Genomic DNA, 18,409 nt, shown 5'->3' on the forward strand with positions numbered 1-18,409 from the left:
CCAGTGGGAGAATACTTTAACCTGTCTGGTCATTCAATGACAGACCTGTGGGTGGCTATCTTACAACAGAAAAACTTCAAAAACAGACTTCAACAAGAGACTCCTGAGCTGGAATTGATATGCAAACTAGATACAATCAACTTAGGATTGAATAAGGACTGGGAATGGCTGAGCCATTACAAACATTGACTCTATCTCCCCTTGTAAGTATTCTCACACTTCTTATCAAACTATCTGTACTGGGCTAGCTTGATTATCACTTCAAAAGTTTTTTTTTCCACTTACTTATAGATCCATAGATTCATAGATTCTAGGACTGGAAGGGACCTCGAGAGGTCATCGAGTCCAGTCCCCTGCCCGCATGGCAGGACCAAATACTGTCTAGACCATCCCTGATAGACATTTATCTAACCTACTCTTAAATATCTCCAGAGATGGAGATTCCACAACCTCCCTACGCAATTTATTCCAGTGTTTAACCACCCTGACAGTTAGGAACTTTTTCCTAATGTCCAACCTAGACCTTCCTTGCTGCAGTTTAAACCCATTGCTTCTTGTTCTATCCTTAGAGGTTAAGGTGAACAAGTTTTCTCCCTCCTCCTTATGACACCCTTTTAAATACCTGATGGGGGTTATTCCTTAGAACTGCAACCAATGTAACATGGTTACAGAACTGCAACCAATGTAACATTGTATCATGTCCCCTCTCAGTCTTCTCTTTTCTAAGCTAAACAAACCCAATTCTTTCAGCCTTCCTTCATAGGTCATGTTCTCAAGACCTTTAATCATTCTTCTTGCTCTTCTTTGGACCCTTTCCAATTTCTCCACATCTTTTTTGAAATGCGGTGCCGAGAACTGGACACAATACTCCAGCTGAAGCCTAACCAGAGCAGAGTAGAGCGGAAGAATGACTTCTCGTGTCTTGCTCACAACACACCTGTTACTACATCCCAGAATCATGTTTGCTTTTTTTGCAACAGCATCACACTGTAGACTCATATTTAGCTTGTGGTCCACTATAACCCCTAGATCCCTTTCTGACGTACTCCTTCCTAGACAGTCTCTTCCCATTCTGTATGTGTAAAACTGATTTTTTCTTCCTAAGTGGAGCACTTTGCATTTGTCTTTATTAAACTTCATCCCGTTTAACTCAGACCATTTCTCCAATTTGTCCAGATCATTTTGAATTATGACCCTGTCCTCCAAAGCAGCTGCAATCCCTCCCAGTTTGGTATCATCCGCAAACTTAATAAGCGTACTTTCTATGCCAATATCTAAGTCGTTGATGAAGATATTGAACAGAGCCGGTCCCAAACAGACCCCTGCGGTACCCCACTCGTTATGCCTTTCCAGCAGGATTGGGAACCATTAATAACAACTCTCTGAGTACGGTTATCCAGCCAGTTATGCACCCACCTTACAGTAGCCCCATCTAAATTGTATTTGCCTAGTTTATCGATAAGAATATCATGCGAGACCGTATCAAATGCCTTACTAAAGTCTAGGTATACCACATCCACAGCTTCACCCTTATCCACAAGCCTCGTTATCCTATCAAAGAAAGCTATCAGATTGGTTTGACATTATTTGTTCTTCACAAATCCATGCTGGCTGTTCCCTATCACCTTACCACCTTCCAAGTGTTTGCAGATGATTTCCTTAATTACTTGCTCCATTATCTTCCCTGGCACAGAAGTTAAACTAACTGGTCTGTAGTTTCCTGGGTTGTTTTTATTTCCCTTTTTATAGATGGGCACTATTATTTGCCCTTTTACAGTCTTCTGGAATCTTTCCCGTCTCCCATGATTTTCCAAAGATAATAGCTAGAGGCTCAGATATCTCCTCTATTAGCTCCTTGAGTATTCTAGGATGCATTTCATCAGGCCCTGGTGACTTGCAGGCATCTAACTTTTCTAAGTGATTTTTAACTTGTTCTTTTTTTATTTTATATGCTAAACCTACCTCCTTCCCATTAGCATTCACTATGTTAGGCATTCCTTCAGACTTCTCGGTGAAGACCGAAACAAAGAAGTCATTAAGCATCTCTGCCATTTCCAAGTTTCCTGTTACTGTTTCTCCCTCTTCACTAAGCAGTGGGCCTAACCTGTCTTTGGTCTTCCTCTTGCTTCTAATGTATTGATAAAAAGTCTTCTTGTTTCCCTTTATTCCTGTAGCTAGTTTGAGCTCATTTTGTGCCTTTGCCTTTCTAATCTTGCTCCTGCATTCCTGTGTTGTTTGCCTATATTCATCCTTTGTAATCTGTCCTAGTTTCCATTTTTTATATGGCTCCTTTTTATTTTTTAGATCATGCAAGATCTCGTGGTTAAGCCAAGGTGGTCTTTTGCCACATTTTCTATCTTTCCTAACCAGCGGAATAGCTTGCTTTTGGGCCCTTAATAGTGTCCCTTTGAAAAACTGCCAACTCTCCTCAGTTGTTTTTCCCCTCAGTCTTGATTCCCATGGGACCTTACCTATCAGCTCTCTGAGCTTACCAAAATCTGCCTTCCTGAAATCCATTGTCTCTATTTTGCTGTTCTCCCTTCTACCCTTCCTTAGAATTGCAAACTCTATGATTTCATGATCACTTTCACCCAGGCTGCCTTCTACTTTCAAATTCTCAACGAGTTCCTCCCTATTTGTTAAACTCAAGTCTAGAACAGCTTTCCCCCTAGTAGCTTTTTCAACCTTCTGAAATAAAAACTTGTCTGCAATGCAGTCCAAGAATTTGTTGGATAGTCTGTACCCCGCTGTGTTATTTTCCCAACATATATCCGGATAGTTGAAGTCCCCCATCACCACCAAATCTTGGGCTGTGGATGATTTTGTTATTGCTTAAAAAAAGCTTCATCCACCTCTTCCACCTGGTTAGGTGGCCTGTAGTAGACTCCTAGCATGACATCTCCCTTGTTTTTTACCCCTTTTAGCCTAACCCAGAGACTCTCAATCTCCTATGTCCATCCCTACCTCAGTCCAAGTGTGTACATTTTTAATATATAAGGCAACACCTCCTCCCTTTTTCCCCTGTCTATCCTTCCTGAGCAAGCTGTACCCATCCACACCAACATTCTGATCATGTGTATTATCTCACCAAGTTTCAGTGATGCCAACAATGTCATAGTTGTATTTATTTACTAGCAATTCCAGTTCTTCCTGCTTATTACCCATACTTCTCGCATTTGTATATAGGCATCTAAGATACTGGTTTGATCTTTCCTCCCAGTTTTGTCCTGACCCTCCTTTCTCTCTGCCAATATAGCCCACACTCCCTCTCGTTTCCGACCCATCTCCCAGGTCTTCATGTTCCCCACTTACCTGTGGGCTTTGCTCACCTGTCCCCGTCGAACCTAGTTTAAAGACCTCCTCACTAGGTTAGCCAGTCTGTGTCCAAATAGGGTCTTTCCCCTCCTCGAAAGGTGAACGCCATCTCTGCCTAGCAGTCCTTCCTCGAATAGCATCCCATGGTCTAGGAAGCCAAAGCCCTCCTGGCAACACCATCTTCGCAGCCAGGCATTCACCTCCATGAATTGGCCTCTCAGAGTTAGTAAGGCAACTCCCACCTGTTCATGCTCTCTGTATGTGTGTGTGTGTGTATATATATATATATATATATATATATATATATATATATATATATATATCCTCAATATATGTTCCATTCTATGCATCCGAAGAAGTGGGCTGTAGCCCATGAAAGCTTATGCTCTAATAAATTTGTTAGTCTCTAAGGTGCCACAAGTACTCCTGTTCTTTTTACAGGAAAGAGTATTTCTTTGTGGAGATCAGGCAAAAGTTCTGGGCCTATCAGAGTAAAAAGGAGTAAATTTAATGACAACACAGCTGCTTGGAGCTTTAGAGGCGGGATTAGATTGAGGCAGTTCCAAAGGAATGCAGCCTGTCCACTTTCCTAGTGGCATGATAATCAGTTAAGAACTTTCAAAGGAACTCTTCCCTTAAGGGGGAGAAAGAAGAAAGTTCTGACTTAGTCTTGAGGCAGAAACATTCATTTCATCTGAAGAGATGGGTTTCACCCAGGAATGGTCTGTTCACTGAATACAATCAAAGCTGGATGCTATAGTAACAGAGACAGGGATACCTTGTGAGCAGAGTGCCAAGAATAGGTCCCTTTTTCACTTAAACTCAATTTAAAAATAAAATAAAATTATGCCTATCATTCTTCTGGAAAATTGAAATAAAAAAAAGATGTCAGGTTCACTTTCTTGTTATAGGGGCAGTTTATTGCTGCTTGACATTTAGCTGTATTATTGGGCTGCCAGGATGCAAACTCTTATTTTAGAACAATCTCTCCCACCCACCACAAGCAATTACAAGCAGGTACAGCAGGAAATCTCATTTCATTAAGAACCTTCATACCTGTAACCTACTTTACTCTATATTTATATTCCAGGGTGAATCTAAATAAATAAAAGTAAAGGTTCTCAATCTAGAAGGTAGCACTTGGAGTTTTGGAGGATATTTAAGGAAGCTCCTGAAAGAGCTTCTCCCCAGTTTGGAGCAACACTTATTTGCCAGAATTCTTTTTCAGGAGAAGAGCATGATTTCAAAAATATTTGACCTCTTACAGCAATTTGGACTATCCACTACAAGCAATTTTAGCAATACCTCCAACTAAGGCAGAGAAATAATTCTGATTATCTCCCAATCTCCATCCTCCTGGAAATGTTTCCTGTAGGCAAGTTTCTAAATTAATGCCTCCCTCCTTCTAAATGCATAACCTAAGCATATAGATTGTCTCTCTAAGTTGTTTGATAGGCTACCCTGGACCAGAGTGCTGAGAAACCCCCAACTCCCTGCTCATTTCCTAGAACTAACACCCCAAAACAAAACATTCATTTCTGTTCTTATAATTCTAAATAGAAATTGATACATTATTTTCTTATTCATCTTTGACTCCTGCTACTGTGTAGCACTAGGCTGTTCCACCAAGAAAGGAAGGATACTTACTGGAGATCTCTCTCTCCAGCACATTTTTTTAAGAATGCCCAAGAGTATGAAAATCATTAACACCATTTAAAAAATGCTCTCTGATTAGAAATAATAAAAGAATAATACATTAAGGACCAATAATACTATACAAGTCACAGAAGAAGACATGATCCTTGTCACAAGTTCAGTGTGTCAATAACATACCAATTTTTTAGAAGATATCAGCCTTGAACTGCAGTTAGAATTGCTGATACTTAATTACTAACATTCCCACAATTAGATGTCACTGGGACCTTGTGCAGATTATTAGCTTGTTCAGTCAAGCATACCATAAGGCACTGAAGCTATGAAATCTCACACCAACACTTGGATGACTGGCTGCACAAAATCTTGCATTGCTACTCCCCAAAGAAAAAAGTTTATACCAGAAGGCATCTGACACCCTCTATCGCTATGGAACAATCACAATGGTCAGCCACTTGTTTAGACTGAATGTCTAGCGGTTACAAATATGGCTTTTAAAAAACATTAACTGAAGTTTGAACTTCGTATATTCACATCTCCAAGATCTGTACTGTGCTCTTCTGAGAGTAGGACTGTAGCTTGTGTTTACTCTTTTCCATCATATTTTTGTTAGAGAAGCCTGTAAAGAAATGGTTGAACATGGCAACAGTTCTCAGCATATATTTTTCCTTATATCAGTGTATGCAGAGCAGTGCTTCACAGCCTTTCTGGCATGAAGCTCCATATAGTGATGGATTTGCACCTAGGCCCTCCACATCCCTGGCATTGTTGTTGCATCTCACCTGTTTTTAATTCATTCTCTCTCATTTGCTGTTTGTTCTTTACCTTTTATCTTTATGTTCACATCTGTTTTCTTCTACCTTTCTCTGCCTTTCTCCCACTTCTCCCCAGAAACACAGCCCAGACATCTTCCTTTGCTCTCTGTGAAAGTTCTCTTCCCCAGTTCCCTCACTGTTTTCCTCATCTAAAGCCCTTCCCCTCTCCACATTCCTTTACTCTAAGTTCTCTCTCTCCTACCTTCCTTCCCTCTCTTTTAGTTCCCTGCCTTACTTTCTCCTTAGTTCAATGCCATGGTTTTGCTCTCTTTTCCTCCTCTCTTCCTGGTACATAGTTGTCAACCTTTACATATATTGCCAAGTACAAGTCTCTTAAGGTCTGATAATGCACTATTGAAATCAAGAAGAATTTTGCTATTGACTTCAGTGGGATCATGGCCTTAGTAATGGGATAATGGACAGTTCTGTAGGCATTCTTTGAAAGCAAGAGAAAAAACAACCAGAGGAAAAACACTCTAATCTCACCAGAATTCAAATAAAAACCACCCAGTGGCCCCTAAACCACCGGCCAATTTGAAGATAGTCTTAAAATAAAATCACACAGCTCTCCTTCCAACACTACTTGGCCCTTCTCCTCTGAGTGATTGACCTTTTTTTGCCTATACTGAGAATGGTAGTTCTCTCTCAACTGCATACATCCTCACTCACCCATCAAGATGACCTTCACGCAGTTCTAGAGGCAGCCACAAGGGGTCAGAATTAGGAACCAGCCACCAAGGGTCAGAGCTAGGAACCAGCTGCCTCCAGCCAAAAAATCAGCAGTCAGAGAGCGGGTCACTGAACACCTTCCATCCATGCATTCCTGGGACATTGACCAGGACAGCAGTTTCCTGGGATAGGTTTACAAAGCCTGCTCTTTGTTTAGTCAGTCCTGGGCTATTGTAAGGTATGCTAGTAGTTTTCCTTCTTCCCACTACCTATCAGACAAATCCACGCAGGAAGATAAAGGGGCAGAAAAAAGGTATACCAGGTGGAAAATTGTACAAAGAGAAAATAAAAAGAAGCAGGTGAAAAGAGGCAGGTAGCTTAACATAGCTACTGGTCACTCTCTGGTTTCAGCCTCCCATATAGAGAGCACTTTTGTAATGGGAGCAAGAGTCTGGTAATGTTCCACCTCTCCCCCGTCCTCTAATATTTACCTCTTCTCTAGCTACTATGCCCACACTCCCCCCCACCACAATTCTCATAGCAGTCTATCAGAGACAGGTGTGAGAAAAAGATCAGCCCTTGCAACTCAGAGCCTCCTTTATTTTTTTTTCACCCACCACCAATGCTGCAGGCATAAACTGCCAATATTTTAACAAGAGGCTCTCAAAACTTGTCTCCCTCATTCTGTGAGAAACCCTGTGCACGAAGGGTCTCTGACTTCAGAGAAAGGTATGAGGGATTTGGGAGTCTTTTTATAGATTAAGAGATTCTAAAGCCAGAAGGGACCATTGTGATCATCTAGTCTGACCTCCTGTCTAACAGAGGCCATTGAAATTCTTCAAAAATTCCCAGAGCATATCTTTTAGAAAAACATCCAATCAATTTTAAAATTGCCAGTGATGGGGAATCCACCCTGACCCTTGGTAAATTTCTCTAGCTTCAGCTTCTAGCCATTGGATTGTGCTATACCTTTCTCTGCTAGATGGAAGAGCCTATTATCAAATATTTGTTCCCCATGTAGGTGCTTACAGGCTGTAATCAAGTCACCCCTTATCTATTTGGTTTAACAAAGAGAAGTTTAAGAGCTCCTCAAGTCTATTACTATAAGGCAGGTTTTCTAAATCACTTTAATCACTCTCATGGCTCTTCTCTGAACTTTCCAATTCATCAACAACCTTCTTGAACTGTGGGACTACAACTGGATACAGTATAGATTCCCTTGTTTATGCATCAGTCCTTTTGCCACCAGGAGCTCATGTTCAGCTAATCATCCACTATAATGCCCAAATCATTTTCAAAGTCATCGCTTCTCTGGATAGAGTCCCCCAGCCTATAAATATGGCCTACATTCTTTGATCCTAGATGTGTACATTTATATCTAGTCGTATTAAAATGCATATTGGTAGCTTACATCCATTTTACCAAGCGATCCAGGATCACTCCACATCAGTGACCCATCCTCCTCATTATTTAGCATATTCCCAATTTCTGTGTCATCTGCAAATTTTATCAGTAATAATTTTATGTTTTCTTCCACATCATTAAAAAAAAATGTTAAAAAGCATAGGGCCAAGAACTGATCCCTGTAAGACCCCACTAGAAACACAGCCTTTTGATGACAATTCCCCATTAGAAACTGCACTTTGAGACCCATCAGTTAGCCATGTTTTAATCCATTTAATGTGTGCTATGTTAATTTTATATAGTTCTAGTTTTAGAAATCAAAATGACTTTCGGCACCAAGTCAAATGCCTTACAGAAGTTTAAGTATATTATATCAACACTATCACCACGTTCATTAACCAAACTTGTAATTTCATCAGAAAAAAAGAAAGATATCAGGTTAGTTTGACAGGATCTATCTTCAATAAACACATGTTGATTGGCATTAATTAATCAAGACCCATATCAGATCCTCCATTATCTTTCCTCTGATTCATGTCAGACACTCAGGCCTATAATTACCTGCGTTACCCATTTGCCCTTTTTTTGAGGCACAACTTGAGCTTTCTTCCAGTCTTCTGGAACTTCCCCAGTATTCCAAGATTATTGGGGGGGGGGGGGGGGGGAGGAGAGGGGAATCGATATTAACACCAGGGTCCTCAGCCAGGTCTGTTAAAATTCTTGGATGAAAATTATCTGGACCCGCTGATTTAAAAACATCCAACTTTAGTAGCTTCTGTTTAACATATATTTGAGATACTAGTAGAATGGAAAGAAAGTTATCAAATGATAATGTCATCTGTATTTCCCCCCAAATACAGAACAGAAATATTTATTGAATACTTCTACCTTTTCCACATTATTATTGATAATTCTACCATTTCCATCTAGTAATGGACCATTACTATTGTTAGGATTCTTTGTTCCTAATATACTTAATATACTTCTTATTGTCCTTAACTCTGCTAGCCAGAGATTTCTCCTTATGTTCCTTTACTTCCCCTTTTCAATTTTTTACAGTTCCTCGCTTCCAATTTATATTCATTGATATCAACTTCCTCTTTTTTCCATTTGTTATATATACTTTTTAATTTTTTTTATAGCTACCTTCACTTTCCCTTTAAATCAGGCCAGCTGTTTAACCAATATAGCCTTCTTCCTCGACTGTGGCTTTTGGGAAATCTAGTAAAAGTAAAGTGTTCTCATACAGTTCCCAACTATCATTCACATTTTTTCTGATTAAGTTCTTCCTCCCAGCTGACCTGGCTCATTGTTTTCACAAAGCTGAAATTGGCCTTTTTAAATCACAAAGTATATATGTTACTGGCCTGGGCTTTATTCTGCTTGTACATTATAAATGTCATCAAGTCCTGGTCACTTGTATCTAAGTTATCATTCATTTTTAGTTCTGTGATCAGTTCCTCTTTAAATAGAAAATCCGAGTTTTAACAGATAGACGAACATTTTCTAATAACTCTAGTTAAGGAAGATGGGAGCACCACAGAGCAAACAAACATATATTAAGATAGACTTTGTTGGATTTAGATATTATTTCTAAAAACAACAGCAAATATAGATTAGTATTGCAACAACATTTCAAATGGGGTTGGAGAGGGAGAATGCCTAGGCGTATCCATCAGAGTCAATTTCAAGAATACCTGTTATTTTGTGAAATCCATCTCATTCCAAATGCAAAAATATTTCTGAAAACCAGTTTTTATGAAGCCTACGGATAAATCACATGCAGTGGGGTGATTTAGTAGTATCCAGAGAGTGACTATCTGAAGCAGGTAAATCATTCCAAACTTCCCTTCAGTTTAATAGTACAATTTTAAATAGTATTCCTAAAGAACCTCTGGAACTGTTGCACTGTGTTCTTGCTGATAATCCACCCTGACTCCAGCAGGCTTATTTTGCATCCTCCTCCCTAGTGCAGTGGTTCTCAAAGCCAGTCTGCCGCTTGTTGAGAGAAAGTCCCTGGCGGGCCAGGCCGGTTTGTTTACCTGCCGCATCCGCAGGTTCGGCTGATCGTGGCTCCCACTGGCCGTGGTTCGCTGCTCCAGGCCAATGGGGGCTGTGGGAAGCAGAGTGGGCCGAGGGATGTGCTGGCCGCCGCTTCGCGCAGCCCCCATTGGCCTGGAGCAGTGAACCACGACCAGTGAGAGCCATGATCGGCCGAATCCGCGGATGTGGCAGGTAAACAAACAGGCCCGGCCCACCAGGGTAAGCACCCTGGTGGGCTGCGTGCCAAAGGTTGCCGATCCCTTGTCTAGAAGATGCCATCACAGATGCTTAGTTTTGCAGTTCTCAAACTGTGGATTTGTGTCTCCAGAGGTAATGTGCTTGTTAACAGCAAAATAAATAAACAAACAAACAATATATAGAGGTGATAAATAACAGACCTCAACTCTGTTGTCCCTCTGCAAATTTGTGTACACAGAGTCAATCCCTTACCTCTCTCTAAAAGTGCAAAGTTTCTAAAAGTTCAATAAATAGAAGATTGTTGGGGGCAGAACAGATCTGGACAAGGAGATGAAGTCTGGAGATAAATGTGAGAAGCGAGGGACATATGCTTGTTTTGAAAAAAATCCAGAATACTTAACATTGTTGTTTTAGTTAAATAAAACAATTTAAATGTCTGTCTGGTGATATTCTCCTCCTAATACAGCATGGCAAGAAAATCCGCCAAATATTAATCATTAACCTGTTGAATTGGAGATATTTATGAAATCATTGGGAGGTGAACTATCTGCTTCAATTATCTTTGGTAAATGAAATAACCAATAATTCATTTTCTGATATAGCTATAAAACTAATCTGAAAAGTTTTCAAAATAAATCACTTTAAAAATGTATAGTGTGTATCTTCTAAAAATGAAACCTACATCAATCTCTGAGTTGTGAAGAATATGTATTAAGGTTATAACAACCAACAAGAATGCACTTTTATGTAGAAAACTTTGATTAAATCGAGTCTTCCTGACTAGTGAATTAAATCATGATTTAAAACAATTTGATTTAAATCAAATCCACCCTGCAGGCTTGTATACGAATCAGTTTAATATACTGACATCAACAGTCAGGAACAAAACCTACATCATTACTCCACTTTACCAGCACCCAAAAAAACTTACTCCACTCTTCCAAAGATGGGAAAACATGAGAATTATCTGTAAGTAATTTTTGTTCTTGTCTCCTATTCTCCCATCCTACATGAAAGACTGTACAGGACAGTTGGAAGTACAGCTCCTCTACCAGAAGCAAGGAGGCAAAAGATCTGTGAACAAGACTTCGTCCACATAAGCCCCAGTCTGTTCCTTTACCTTCCAGTTAAACCTTTCCTGCTATAGAAATGTCTAAGAAATTGGAAGGAAAGAAATTGCACACTTCCTTAGGGGAGAGGAGGGTAGAATGTGGGGTGAAAGTAAGATGACAAATGAAATTACTAGCCAGTAATTTTCAATTGCTATATGTCCTCCTTCTTCTAATACAAGACATAGCTGAATGTAGCAAGCAGCACCTGAAGAGGAGAATTTACTGTGCTGTCTGCTGTACGTTCTATCCAACAGTGCAGACAACAATCCAGCTGATAAGTTTATAAGCTTATAATATATGATGAAATGACTATGTACCTTACATTCCTCAACTCTTTCTGCCCAGGAAGTAGAGCTACTTCTAGAAGAACATCTCCTGATACTCAGAGATGATGTTAACCTGTTCATATGTTAGGCAGATAAAGCCTTAAGCCATCTGGCATTGGTAGCCTTAGCCATTCCCTTTCCTTTATGGCAGCCCTCAAAAAGCCACGATGCTTTTTCTATCTTCTCTGAACTATTGACAATGACATAATAAAACTTAAGAACTTGTTTAATGTCCAATGAATGCAGCTTTCTGTTGCAAGAAATAAAAGGACTGCAGAGATAGTCAAGGAATGAACTGAGGGTGCTAACCTAAAAATCCCTTTTTAAACACTATCAGTAAAAAGTGCAGAATGTTCTGTAAGGAACAGGAATGACTTTGATATTTCATACCATAATCTATTTAAGTAAAGATGCCCTAAAGATGCCTTAAATAAGTAAATAAGTTAAAATTATGGAAGCTTTTCTGTTCTTACAAATCCAAACAGCCACACTACTTCCATAGAGATTTCTCAGTCTAGGAAATGGTTACACTTAATTTTCTATCTGTTAACTTGTGGAGGTGAGATTTGCAGAGCAATACCAGACTCTGGAAAAGGAGATCAAGAATTCAGGGAAGAGAACAAGGTAGAGCCACCAACAATATCACCATTGCCCTGACCAAAACTTCCTTATTGCCCACAAAAGTAGAAGATTAAGGAAGAAAAAGAGTAGACCAGTGCCTTCCTCCAAAGTCTCATCTGGGTTCAGTATTCCCGTGGAAAAAATCAGGGAGTTTGAGAGACCTGTCTATGGCAAACCAGCCTATTGTGGAGCTGCCACATTTATCACATCTTGAGAAGAAAATGGGTTTGGACTCCTGACTCACTAGAGCCAGCTACTCATGCCTGAATAAAATAAGAAAGGCTGCTCATAGGGATAAAAGGTAGGACATCACCATAAGCTTCAGAAAAACAGCTGGTTCCAGGTGCACTCCTGGCTATTGACCTTGATACCTAATGACCTGTGCTACATCAAATGAGCATATGACACCTGAGAATTAGAGATTCCCACAGCTGGAGGATTAAAGGAATTGATGATACTGATGTTTAACTTCCATTCCTCTGGGGTCCAAAGACCCAGGGCTCACTAAAGACCAAGGTGGGCTCCCCTATCCATGAGGCTTGCATTATGGATGCATACAGGTTTGGAGGGGAATCAACCTCTGGGAATGCCAAGTACCAGTGTGCAAACTGGAAAGGTTGAGAAAGGCCTGTGAAAATGAGACTTACAGTTATCCCAGAGATATGGAGAAGGGAATCAGATTGGTCTGTACTGAGCTGCAATGCAGGCAGGGAGGATCCAAGAGAAGAGTCTCTGCTGTCTTCAGTCCACAGGCAGGACAGGAAGTTGAAAGGTGTCTGACTAGCCAAGAAATCCCATGGGCTTGATAGAGGGGGAATGTCATCTGGATTCTCATTATCAAAATTGAAGAGAATGGCTCTGAAACTGGATCCCTCGGTTTCTCCCCCTCATGACAGCACCCACTCTCAGTAGGGGGCTCAGGCAATTTTGGAAACTTTGCTTCCAGTTTCTCCCTCTGCTTGGGTTTCCCCCATTTGGTTGCATTGGTGGGAGGTATGAGGTCCTGTATTTCTTCATCTTCTTTAAATAGCCTAGGCTAAAAAAAAAAAAAAAGGAAGAGTAGAGGAAGAAGAGGCAAACATGGGGGGACCAAGAGGCAAAAGGACTTGAAGGAAAGGAACAGACAGGGTCTTGTAAGGAGGAAGTCTAAGTTCTTCTGCTTCCTTGCTTCATGTTGAGGAGCCATAATGCCAAGTATTCCTGGCTCTCTCTTGTACCATGAGTGGAGGAAGAGGATATAAGAATGTAAAGTTATTTACTGTACTAAGATTACTACAGGTCTGAATTATTTAGAAACTAAGATAACACCAACCTGTAGACTATTACCATTTAAAAACAAAAACACCCACCACTGTGAGTACATCTACACTAGAATGAAAGACCCAGGGCAGTACAGTCGTAGCTGCTCTGGGTCAGCTGATTTGTGCTCACAGGGCTTGGGCCACAGGGCTAACAATTGCAGTGTAGATGTTCAAGATTGGGCTGGATCCAGGCCCTAGGACTCTGGGGGGAAAAGAGCCCACACACCAGCCTGAGCCTGAACATCTATGCAGCAATTTTACAGCCCCGTGAGCCCAAGTCAGCTGACTTGGGCCAACTGTGTGTGTTTAAATTGCTGGGTAGACATACTCTATGTCTCTGCACTAACTCAGGGTATACAGTCAAGGGGCAACATCAAGGTGAAAAAGGTCCCATTAATGGTGCTAATTTAATTAAAAATAATTTTTAAACCATGGTACACTCATCATGCTTGTTGTCTGCTCTTTGCCTTTCACTAGCTTAGACAATACAACTAGATTACTCAGTTTCACTTTGGTTTCTACTCACTTTCACAGCCTGTTTCCTATGCACTAGCACCAGGCTGGTTTTCTTTGGTTTCAGAGGGGAGAATGTTTAGATTAAAAAATAAAATGTTAAGGATGTTTTTAAAAGACATTTTACTAGAACATTGCTATTCATACCAGGTTTTGTACAAAAAAAAATTTAAAACCTTTCTTTTTAAAATAAAATCCAAGTCTCAAGTGTAATACCATGCTGACCCCCTGCAAAAGGTATGCATCTGAAATTAGTAGCAAACTTATAAAGAAGGATCACCTTTGCCTTTGTAAATTACATAGGTGAGTAGAAGAACATGGGGAAGTTCTTGTTCAGCTTCTACTGCTGGCTAAGAAGTTCTGAAAAAATAATTAAGGTTTTTGATATACTTAAAGAAATATGCTCAAGTGCACAAACTATTGTAAGAAAGCAATTCAGAAAAGCTACAATCAGTATATTGTTACTATGCAGAGCACTTGCAGGGCCACATGTTTCTTCTTTTAAGTTATGACCTCATCTTCTTAAGCCATATTAAGCAGTAGAAAGGATAGAGTTTAAATGGGAAAAAAGTGTCTATCACAGTAGGCTGCAAATTACACTGAAACTAGTATTGAAGCTCAGCATCTGCAGAGGAAGTTCATTGGATGCCCAGGTTAAAACAAAACAAAACAAAAATCACACAATTCATCTGTGTCTTGGGTTTCCAGCCAATTTTTGGGTTTTTTTCAAAAACCAAAACAAACCAGTGACATCTCTGACTACATTCCCTACCTGTAGATTACTGTGTAAAGTCCAAACAATATGCACACAAAACAGATTAAAAACAGGGAAGGACTAACATTTCCACAGCTCCTTGCCCTGGCTTCTGAATATCAGTCTCAGTTTCTCCCACCCAGGAGAGTAACCCAACCCCTTTTTGAGACTAGTCTAACTAGGCTCTACTGCACCAGACTGAGCGCCTTCCTAAAGTGAGGAACTCCATCATCATCAGGAGTTCAAACCCCAAAAATCACTTGTCACTATCTGGTAGGTGGACCTCCCCCAATGGTCAACTCAGGAGCAGGGAACAGAAAGACTATGGTAACCCATGGAGGCATCACCAACTGACATGTACACCTTGCACATATAGAATGCTGAAAGTCCTCTTTGGAGGAAGTTGTGCAGCAGTTCATGTAACTTGCAATGTGGTCTAATGGATCAGGCATAAGACTGGGAGTCAGAAGACCAACAACAAATTTTGCTGCCTTCTGAATGAAATGGAAAAAAAACTCGCATGTTTTACCTAGCTTGCCTAATGTAAGAGAGAACAAAAAACAGCTAATGGAGGAAGAAGAGGAGAGAGAGGGAGAAACACCCTTATGATTAGATATTACAGGCCTGGTCTACACTACAAAGGAAGGTTGCTGTAAGTTACCTTGCATCAACCTACTTGTGCATGTGTTGACACTTAAATTTGTCTCCCACCGATGTAAGTACCCCAGTAAGCTAACATAGTAACATCAACTCCCTTCGTGGTGTTGTGCTGTGTCAACCTCCGTACATCAGCTATGGCTCAAGTATAGATGCTGGGCTACCTACGCAGACCCTAACAAGTCCTTCAGCAGCTGACTCACAATGCCCAACACAAACTGCTCTGGTCACAACTGTCAAATCCACTACCCAGGGGTCACACAAATGAAAAGCTGCCCCCACCCTTTAAAACCCTGCAAATTTTTGAAATGCCTTCTCCTGGTTGTCCAGCTTGGCGAGCACATCTCTATCTGCTTTCCATTGTTGTGTGCAACTGCCCAGCTGATCATGTCATTTACGCGCTCCAGACACACTCCAGCCTGAAGTATACAGGAGATATAGGATCTGTATACAGAAGAGACTGTAGAGGCACAGCTCCAAACCAGCCATAGAAATGTCAACATCTACAAGCAGATTGCTCAGGGAATGCAGGAAAATAGGTACGACAGGGACCTGTACCATGCCATGTGAAAGCCAAGGAATTGTGACAGGCATACCAAAAGGCCAGGGAGGCCAACAATTGATCCAGTGCTGAGCCACAGACTTGCTGCTTTTACAAAGAGTTGCATGCCATGCTTGGTGGAAATCCCACCATCACCCTGCACACCACCATGGATACCTCCAGAGAGTAGGGTTGCCAACTTTCTAATTGCAGAAAACTGAACACACTTGCTCTGCCCCTGCCCCCCGCTCACTCCATCCCCGCTCCCTCCCTCCCTCCCTCGCTCTCCTCCACCCTTGCTCACTCGCTCATTTTCACCAGGCTGGGCAGGGGGTTGGGGTGTAGGAGGGGGCTCCGGGCTGGAGGGTGGGTCCGAGGGGTTTGAAGTGTGGGAAGGGGCTGGGAAGTGGGAGGAGGTACAGGCTCGAACATGCCAGCCACTTCCCAAAAGCCACGCAGAGCCGGGCAGGGAGCTTGCCAGTCCCGCTACACCGCCAACCGGACTTTTAATGTCCCTGTCAGTGGTGCTGACCGGAGCCCCAGGATCCCTTTTCAACCAGGTGTTCAACCCTACCAAGGAGCGGAAGTCACAAGAACCTACCATGTGGAAGGAGGTGGATAAGGAGGAGGAAGAGGATGTGGGACGATTGTGTGGGGAGGTGCCCAGATGGGCCTTGAGCCAGGACCTGTTTTTGACTCCACCACAGTCCAGTCAGAACCCTGTAGTTGAGCGCAAGCAAGCCCAAAGCAGAGGGAGGAACCTCAGGTAAGTGTGTAAATAAATTTCCCTTTACGGTGATGTCACCCCCAACTTAAGAGGACACAGCTATTGAATCATCATTAATTTACTCATACTATAAGATATAGAGGTACAACCAAGAAAGGTAGAGTTATTATCTGCTTTTCACTCCCCTCCAGAGGTAGGCGGAGGGGGTCATGAGGAGCAGTTTGTTTATGTACACAGGGTTGTCTCTTGAATCCTCCTGAGAGCTCAATGAAACTTTCATGGATGTACACTGCAATCCTCTCCACAAGGCTTCTAGGGATGGCAAACTTATTTCTTCCTCTATGGTAGGACACTTTCTCATGACATTCGGCGATAACCGTGACAGGCACCATACGGGCCCGGGCGGCTTCAGGATGCCAGTAACAGCTGTGCTCTCTGGGCCTTTGGTACCCTCAGGAGCGAGCGATCAGCTAAAACCACCATCACCTGTGGAAAATGTAGCCAGTATTCAGTGCCAGTGCCCTATACTTAGTCTCATGCAACCAAGCAATTTCCTCCTCCTTTCCCTCAGCCCTGGCGGGTCATACTCCCAATGGCTGGGGCTGAGTGGCACCATGAACAAACACTCCAAAGCAAAAATGCCAATAAGCATGTCTTGTATAGCACTTTAGGGGAGCAAGGGAGGGGGAGAGTTCGGAATCTTAAGTTTCACTTTCCATTCCTTTTCCACTGACAATGGTTCCTCTGTGTGTTTTATCTATTGCTGCAGCCATTGCAACCTTTAGGGGTATCCTCTCCACACCAACAGAATGACTAACCCAGATAAGGACGGGGGGAAGAGGGCACAGGAGGACACCTTCTGCGAGATCCTGCAAGTCAGTGCTGCATCAGACCTTCAACAGAGGGCCTTGAGGGTGAATACTGCAGACTGTATGGAGGAGGATAGGATGAACAGGAGAAAAGAGAAGGAGATACACCAGGACATAAGGAAGCTTCTCCATCAGCAAACACAGATGTTGCAGACTCTTGTGGACCTCCAGGTTCAACAATCACAGGCTCAATTGCCATTGCATTTGGCAGAGAACTGCAGCGTAGCGTCTCCCTACACGCTCCTTCAGCATTTCACATCGCCTCAGAGGCCACATGCCTACCATTACCACACCACACTGGGAGAAGCACTGACAACTGCAGCTTCATACACACTGACTTGTGAGAGCCAGAGTTGATGTAAGCGTAGATACAATGACATCAGTGTTCCTTCCTTTATTTGTTAAGGTTCCTAAAAAATGTTAAGTTAAAATTTATTTACTTTAAGAGTTAAGATTTTTTGAGCTGTTTTCGTATTTGAAGAAAACTCTTGTTTTGAAAGTTTTTCATCTTTATTAGTGTACAACACATGGTGTATAATGCCTGCTGGCAGTGTAAGTAGTGGTCTTGTACACTCATAACCGACAGGATCAATGCCAAACAGTGTAGTCATCATAAATGTACACAAGCATCCCAACATTATTTGCTGCACTGTCAGTCATATATGCAGCAGGTACCACACAATTCCCAACAGGCCCCGAAAGTGAAGCACCATATTGAGCACAGTACACCATAGAACATTACTGTGGCTCACTGTTAAAGTGCTCTTTCAAATCATCCCTAAGCCATATAGCCCTTGTGTCTGGTTGTTCATCCGATAGCCCTTGTGTCTGGTTGTTCAAACTCAGCAAACAGGCACTCCACTCCGCCCTCCACCCCTGCAGCAATTTTCC

General features: G+C 41.7%; 1 protein-coding gene across 7 annotated transcripts in view; it reads right to left on the bottom strand.

Moving 5' to 3' along the window:
* Window positions 1–18,409, bottom strand: part of WASF1 (WASP family member 1) — a 205,247-nt gene that overhangs the window by 136,346 nt on the left and 50,492 nt on the right. The gene's annotated exons all lie outside the window — the stretch shown is intronic.

Source organism: Chrysemys picta, chromosome 3 (assembly GCF_011386835.1).
Source record: "Chrysemys picta bellii isolate R12L10 chromosome 3, ASM1138683v2, whole genome shotgun sequence".
Taxonomy (NCBI): domain Eukaryota; kingdom Metazoa; phylum Chordata; order Testudines; family Emydidae; genus Chrysemys; species Chrysemys picta.